General features: G+C 38.1%; 1 protein-coding gene across 1 annotated transcript in view; it reads left to right on the top strand.

Moving 5' to 3' along the window:
* Positions 1-7,627, top strand: part of rab26 (RAB26, member RAS oncogene family) — a gene marked incomplete at its 5' end in the record, with an annotated part of 53,267 nt that overhangs the window by 1,584 nt on the left and 44,056 nt on the right. The gene's annotated exons all lie outside the window — the stretch shown is intronic.

The raw sequence follows: 7,627 nt of genomic DNA, 5'->3' as shown, positions 1-7,627 counted from the left end.
AGTAATTTTGAATGCATGGCCAAGATTTGATAAAATGAGGGTACGGTTAATAAAACAAGGGAATTAAGATGCAAATGAGGTGAGAAAAATGATGTCTTCATGATATTTTTAAAGGAAAACAAGACAACAACGACTACAAAAAACAGATTAAGAAAGTGTTAGAGTTGCAAAAGTTTGGCAGTGTTTCTCTGTCTAAACTCCTGCTGTGAATTAGTTCATGCTTTTATTAATATAATTCTAAAAATGGCACATCTCAGCCATTTGACACTCTATTTTGCTCTCTGTTTCTCCTTCACTTTATCTCTCCCTTTCAGCTTCTCAACTAGTTTTGTTTAGATTTTACATTTAAGTGGCGTCCCATTGGTTTATCATACAAATAAACTAAAATGCCTCTTCAAATGTATTATTATGAATTATGAATATTACTATGAACTGCATAAAAACAACACAACCTGACATGTTAGAAATGAATGAGAAAACAGAAATGTTGTAAATGCAGAAGTGTGATTCACCCGTGTTGATGTAGTTCGAGTTGTTTTGACGTATTTATATTTGAGAAAAGAAAAAATAATTTAAATCGAATATCAATAATAACATTGAAATAGAAGTGCGATTTACCCATGAACCCATTTCTGATGTGCTCTGAGCTTCTGAGGTCATGAGGTCATGCATCTGTCTAACGTGTCTGTGTCTGATGAATTTGTTCTATTTGATGTTACAAAAGAAACGTTTTTCTAAAACCCATTTATTGTGCCGTCATAATTGCATGATTATATGTTTAGCTGCGTTTTATCAGTTGCATTCAGTGTTGTCTTTCTCCTGCTGTCCACGACCCGTTCAGAATAGACCAGTTGAGAATCACTCATATATGATTAGCATGTCATAAACATTATTTATTGCCAAAACAACAACATCATAATCCAAAACAGCACGTTTAAGCATTTTCTTCCCCATAGAAATGTTAAGAATATTGCGTTTGTAGGGTTCATCAATTTAGTACTATCCGTAAAGTCATCCATAAAGTGCAAATGTTTTTGTTTTTTGTTTTTGTACCTTATAATGGTTTTCTATGGGAGAGAAAATGCCAAAGATAAAAGTTCTGTTTTTCCTGTGTTGTTTTTTCGGCATGTTGATGACATGAAAGAATGTGAGAGAAATTCGGTTCTTTGTGGTTGTTTTAGAACATTAAACCAAGTGTTTTACTTTTTTTTTACTTGCTGAAACACCTCCATTGTAGTCTTGAGTTTCTTCCAGGAACGAACGCGTCACAATGTTCCTAATTGAAATAAATTATGCGCAGAATAAAGGGGCGGGGCCTGGTTGAGTTAGTTAGTAGTGTGTTAAACTGGTGGTTATGGAAAGGGGCGGGACATTTCCCAAACACACTCGAAGCGCTCAACCAATCACAACACACTGCTCCAGCCGACCAATCAGAGCACAGTGTGCTCTTCAGAAGGAGGGGCTTCATAGAGACAGGAACTAAACAGAGCGTTACTGACAGACTGGGAAGAGAGGAGCCGCAACAATGGAGAATATGAGGAGAATAATCAACATTCAAGCAGGAAAACCTGTTCTAGTAGAGACCAAAAAAAAATGATGACCTTGTAAAAGGGGATAACATACTTTAAAGGGTCGAAAACATTATGCATTTTTGTGTGCAAATCCTGTAGTAACACTTTATCCTGTAGTAAAGACGTGTTCAGCATACAGTAAATATCTCTTGAATACATAATACATTGTACCAAACATATATCTTAGCAGAGATGCACTACTGAATTTCAATGATGTAAGCTTGCATTCGTGCTTGTGTGTTTCAGCCGTTTCAACCAACCTGGAACAGAGAGAGGCACTTACTGCTAAAGTATTGACCATCTAAAGCAGAACCAAATGACAAACGGTCGTAACAGAATGCATGTTCCTGTAGGCAGAGTAGCTTTTTTGCGTTCCCGTTTTAGTGCATTGTTAATTTTTCAGTGATGCTTAAGCAAAAAAACGCTTTTTCGAGAGCATGTGCGACCCACCCACACCAGCCCACGTTCTTACACTTTCAAACGAGACTGATTGGATCATAAACAGCAGCTATTATGACCTTTTTAAATGAGGTTCTGATGCACACACACACACACTCACTCAGCATGCGATTTGACGTTTGATTGACGTTTAAATGAATGCACACTTTTATGCTGCCAACATTTTCCCCTAAAGAGCTTGTCACATGCAAACATGTGCATGCAAACCCATAATCACATCCTAGAGAAGTCCGTGGCTCAGACGTCAGGGATGGTGGCTCTCGTATTGTCCTGCATGTATGGGGTTTTATTAGTCTGAGAGTGAATCAGTGTGTAGAAGCGACTGTACTCCTGACGCCCACACACTGCCTCTCCCATCTGTGCCTGTGTGTCGTCCAGCTCACCGAGAGACGTGGCACTGCAACACACACTGCAGATCAGAGGAAAGCACACCTTCATGTGAGATCTGGGAGATTAACGCATTCAAATGCATTAGAATTATCATGCGCTTCTGAAATGCAACCTTTTTTATTATAACGGTGAGGTATTTTTTGAAGTAATACGCTTTAGATTAGGGTCTTATTCTCACTATTAACTATGAATTTTGCCTCAATAAACTCTGCTTATTAATAGTCAAGTCGTCACCTTTATTTATATAGAGTTTTTTCAATACAGATTGTTTCAAAGCAGCTTTACAGTGATAACAGGAAAATAATGCAACAAATATTGTTTCTATTATACAGCAGATCTAGAAGAAAATAGTGTCATAGTCCAGATTATTATTTCAGTGATGGTTCATTTTTGTTGTAAAAAGTTATTTCAGAGAGCTGCTCTCTCATCGTCCAGCTCAGTTCAGTTCTCATAATGGTGTCAATGCAGGCAGATCAATAATATTGTTAAATGTTAATGTGCTTTATAAGTAATAAACATAAAATCAATATCACATTTGCAATCGTGCTGACATATGACTTGCTTGTGTAATTTGTTATAAATATTAAAAGCAGCATTTTTAATATGTTAGTGCCAGTATTGCCTTAAGCCCCATTAGTTCCTGACCCTGGTCTGATACAAACATTATTCCATCATTTGTTGTTTATGATTGTATCTCATGTGTCCAAGTCAAATTTCATCCACAAAACATGAAAGAAATAAGAATAAGAAATTATATTTTGTTTAAAAAATTATCTCAGGTTTTAGGACCAAAAGCTAAAAATCCAGCTTTTAATGTTGTTTATGTGTCTATGTGGTGTTTTTAATATGCTTTAAGACAAACCATGTGTAAATTCATAAGTCGACAGCATTGCTGAGTATTTCCTCCTTAAAACTGCAGTGAACCAAAGACAGTCTCAAAAACACGCTTTGAAATCACTGGTGTTTCTGACGTCACAAACTGCCTTGTAACTAGGGCTGGGGTAAACGATTATTAATTAAACGATTAGTCGGGCGATTATTTTATCGATTAGTCGACTAATCTAACGACTAATTGGAATTAATTATCCTGTCTGTTATTCGCATATCTCTCGAACCGTTAGTCCGATGGATTAGCCCCAAGAAGGTTGTGGTTTAAAAATAAACATTCTGACATAAACACTCTGTCAGCTACAATGTTTACTTCTGAATATTGTAGTATAAATGTGATAAATCCATTTTGATTAATTTGAGTAAAAAATGTGTTTTCTTTACCAAGAAAGTGGCAAGATGAAAACCACTATTTTCTGTTTCAAACTTTCACATAGCATCTTTAGGTTATAATAACATAAAAAATTCAAATCCAGATTTAGATTTTCAAAGATTTATTTAAATTTTTTTCACCTTTTTTTTTTCCAAAATGCAATTAATCCATTAAATCAATATACACTCACCTAAAGGATTATTAGGAACACCTATTCAATTTCTCATTAATGCAATTATCTAATCAACCAAACTCCAAACTGAATGTCAGAATGGGAAAGAAAGGTGATTTAAGCAATTTTGAGCGTGGCATGGTTGTTGGTGCCTGACGGGCCGGTCTGAGTATTTCACAATCTGCTCAGTTACTGGGATTTTCACGCACAACCATTTCTAGGGTTTACAAAGAATGGTGTGAAAAGGGAAAAACATCCAGTATGCGGCAGTCCTGTGGGCGAAAATGCCTTGTTGATGCTAGAGGTCAGAGGAGAATGGGCCGACTGATTCAAGCTGATAGAAGAGCAACTTTGACTGAAATAACCACTCGTTACAACCGAGGTATGCAGCAAAGCATTTGTGAAGCCACAACACGCACAACCTTGAGGCGGATGGGCTACAACAGCAGAAGACTCCACCGGGTACCACTCATCTCCACTACAAATAGGAAAAAGAGGCTACAATTTGCACGAGCTCACCAAAATTGGACAGTTGAAGACTGGAAAAATGTTGCCTGGTCTGATGAGTCTCGATTTCTGTTGAGACATTCAGATGGTAGAGTCAGAATTTGGCGTAAACAGAATGAGAACATGATCCATCATGCCTTGTTACCACTGTGCAGGCTGGTGGTGGTGGTGTAATGGTGTGGGGGATGTTTTCTTGGCACACTTTAGGCCCCTTAGTGCCAATTGGGCATCGTTTAAATGCCACGGCCGACCTGAGCATTGTTTCTGACCATGTCCATCCCTTTATGACCACCATGTACCCATCCTCTGATGGCTACTTCAGCAGGATAATGCACCATGTCACAAAGCTCGAATCATTTCAAATTGGTTTCTTGAACATGACAATGAGTTCACTGTACTAAAATGGCCCCCACAGTCACCAGATCTCAACCCAATAGAGCATCTTTGGGAACTGGTTGAACGGGAGCTTCGTGCCCTGGATGTGCATCCCACAAATCTCCATCAACTGCAAGATGCTATCCTATCAATATGGGCCAACATTTCTAAAGAATGCTTTCAGCACCTTGTTGAATCAATGCCACGTAGAATTAAGGCAGTTCTGAAGGCGAAAGGGGGTCAAACACAGTATCAGTATGGTGTTCCTAATAATCCTTTAGGTGAGTGTAAAAGTTATTTTTCATATTGAAACTGTTGAAAATACACAACAAAGTAAGTTGAGCCACATATGACAGCCTCTGAACTCAGTCAATACTAATCTTATAGGCTATACAGGCATGTACTGGACTAAACATGCATTCAATCAGCCATCGCTAAGAAATACCTCCTGAACTTTTTGGACGGCGATCAGCTGTAAAATGGTCCTGCTCGGTTTTCGTTGACTTTGAGTACAAGAATTGAAAGTTTTTTTAAAAGATCCCCTGGGGTTAACGTGTCAGCGTGACATAAGTTTGATACTGTCGTGTGAGAACAAGCAACAGTCGGCATTGCTCTTCCTCCCGCGTGCCTCATCTTCTTAATCTCCTCACATAAATGATTAGATTTCGATGGCTTACGTTTCTTCCCTACGGCAGAAACCACCACAGGTTCATCAATGCCGTCAAATGTATTCATTTTTTTGTTTGTTTGTTGATCAAAAAGTACAAAGTAGATAAGGAAAACTAGGATGCCGGGTGTATTCAAACTGTTTACGATGCGTGGAATGGTGCGCTGTGATTGGTTGAGCGGATTGATGGCATTCTGCAGAGAAAGGAGACTGGCGTTGGTCGCGGTTTGGAAAGAAAGGGAGAAAACATGACAGAAAAACACGGCGGGCGGTGTGTGTGGCGAGCTGTACCTCCGGGAATGGTGCAATAAATAAATAAATAAATATATAAATAAATAAAGAAGTGTCGACGCAAAAATATGACATCGACGAAATTTTGACGTCGACGTCATCGACGCAACGCTACAGCACTACTTGATCAATGTGTGATCGTCAACCAGTGGATCTCTGAGCTGAGTGAGTGAGTGGAGGCGGTGCTCATTTGCATATTCATAGAACCGCGTATACTAAATGAGGCAAGGCTGTCGAGTTACATTCAAGATATTTTAAGGCATTTTTTTTTTTCATTTTGGTGATCAAAGATGAGTTTTAAGGGATAAAGTTATTGACTACAGGGGGACTTTAAGTTTAGGTATTGGGTGATTAAAGGATGTAGAATCACTCGTTGACGATCACACGTTGACCTGATTGGTTACAAAGTTTTTTCTTTTGGGTTGCTGACATTAACACCAGCAGAAAAACAGGAATTCCCATTGAGGATAGTGGGAATAAAATGCTCATAAAAATTACGGTAAAGATAACTGGGTGGGTGGTCCTAAAAATAGGCTTAATTTTCTTGATTTAAAACATGATTTATTTTGGCTTTAGGGTGAAATGTGACCTAGAAATGTTTTAGCGAGATCTGAATAAGAAATGATGATTCTTCAGCTCTCTTTACCTGCACCAGATCTACAGAATATTCATACACTATTCATCAGATAAAACAAACAAACACTATGTGAAGGGAAAACGACACAGACGCTCTTGAGTGGAGCTTTGAAACCCATTCATATAAAATCAATGATGCATGAGGTTTATTCGTTTAAACAAGTGAACTGTCTCAAGGCTCGGTCTTATTTACCTAAATTGATTTTCAACCACCTTATAAACCGAATGTAAAGCTAATATCCGTGATTAAAAGGCTTTCCGAGTTAAAGGTGCTGTGGTTTGTGGCTAGTTTTAGTTGAGCTGTGTGTCACGGCTCACTCTTCTGCTTTCTCTCCCATGGGTCAGTAATAAATTATAGTTTTTTTGGACAGGGTTTTGAGAGCAAGATAATAATGGGCTTCAGAAATGGTTTTGACATAATGATTGTTAATTGCAGTCATTATTGTAGTGCCACTCACATGTCAGTCGAACTCAGCTCTGAAAAGACACTTTGTGAAGAGTCTTTGTTTCCCTGCTCCAGTTTTATTGTTTATTCAGGGCAATATGCATTTGAAGCAGCATTTCACATCTTTTGTTCCAGCTTTTGCATATGCTATACTGACATATAGGGGAAGAACAGACATCACATCGTACATGGAGACATGAAGTGGTCGATATTTCTGACACAGTAAAACATTCAAGCTTCATAAGTACAAAATTATGGCTGTTTCAAAAGGATTTTAGGACATGTTTGAGTTATTAAATTGCTACTCTTTAAATGGCTTTTACCATGCAATCTGTGAAAAATTGTTGGTTACACACATGGCTTTGATTTTATAGTAACTTTAGGGTCCAAATTATGTTGTAAAATCTAAAAAAAATTGTTTGTGCATTTGCCTTACAGTATAAACTTGCGAGAACTCAACAAATGAGCTGCTGCTCCCGGCACAGGGGGCGGAGCTACAACAGCTTGTGGCCTTTTACCTCACACACACATGCACTTAAAATTGTTCAAACTGAAGTCAGAAAGATGGAGAGACTCAAGAAGAAGTGAAAACATGTAGAAGCAACAGGACATTTCTGAATGGTTAGTTTATGAATGTATGTAGTTATCTTCTAGTCATTGATTAGCATATTCTGTCTTGATAATCTATAAATCGTGTTCAGGGGGCGGGGTTTATGTAAATTCTAGGGTTGGTGATGTCACTAACCCGGGAGGAATGTGGTGTAGTCTCTACCAGCCGTTTGTTGTAGTCCTTAAAAAGCGATTTCTTTAATAGCAAATATCTCCCTTTGCTTTGAACTTTGAGCGGTGTAAC

Source organism: Scardinius erythrophthalmus (genome assembly GCF_964197995.2).
Source record: "Scardinius erythrophthalmus genome assembly, chromosome: 18".
Taxonomy (NCBI): domain Eukaryota; kingdom Metazoa; phylum Chordata; class Actinopteri; order Cypriniformes; family Leuciscidae; genus Scardinius; species Scardinius erythrophthalmus.
Note: the sequence above shows the minus strand (reverse complement) of the source record. Positions and strands in the feature narration are given on the sequence as shown.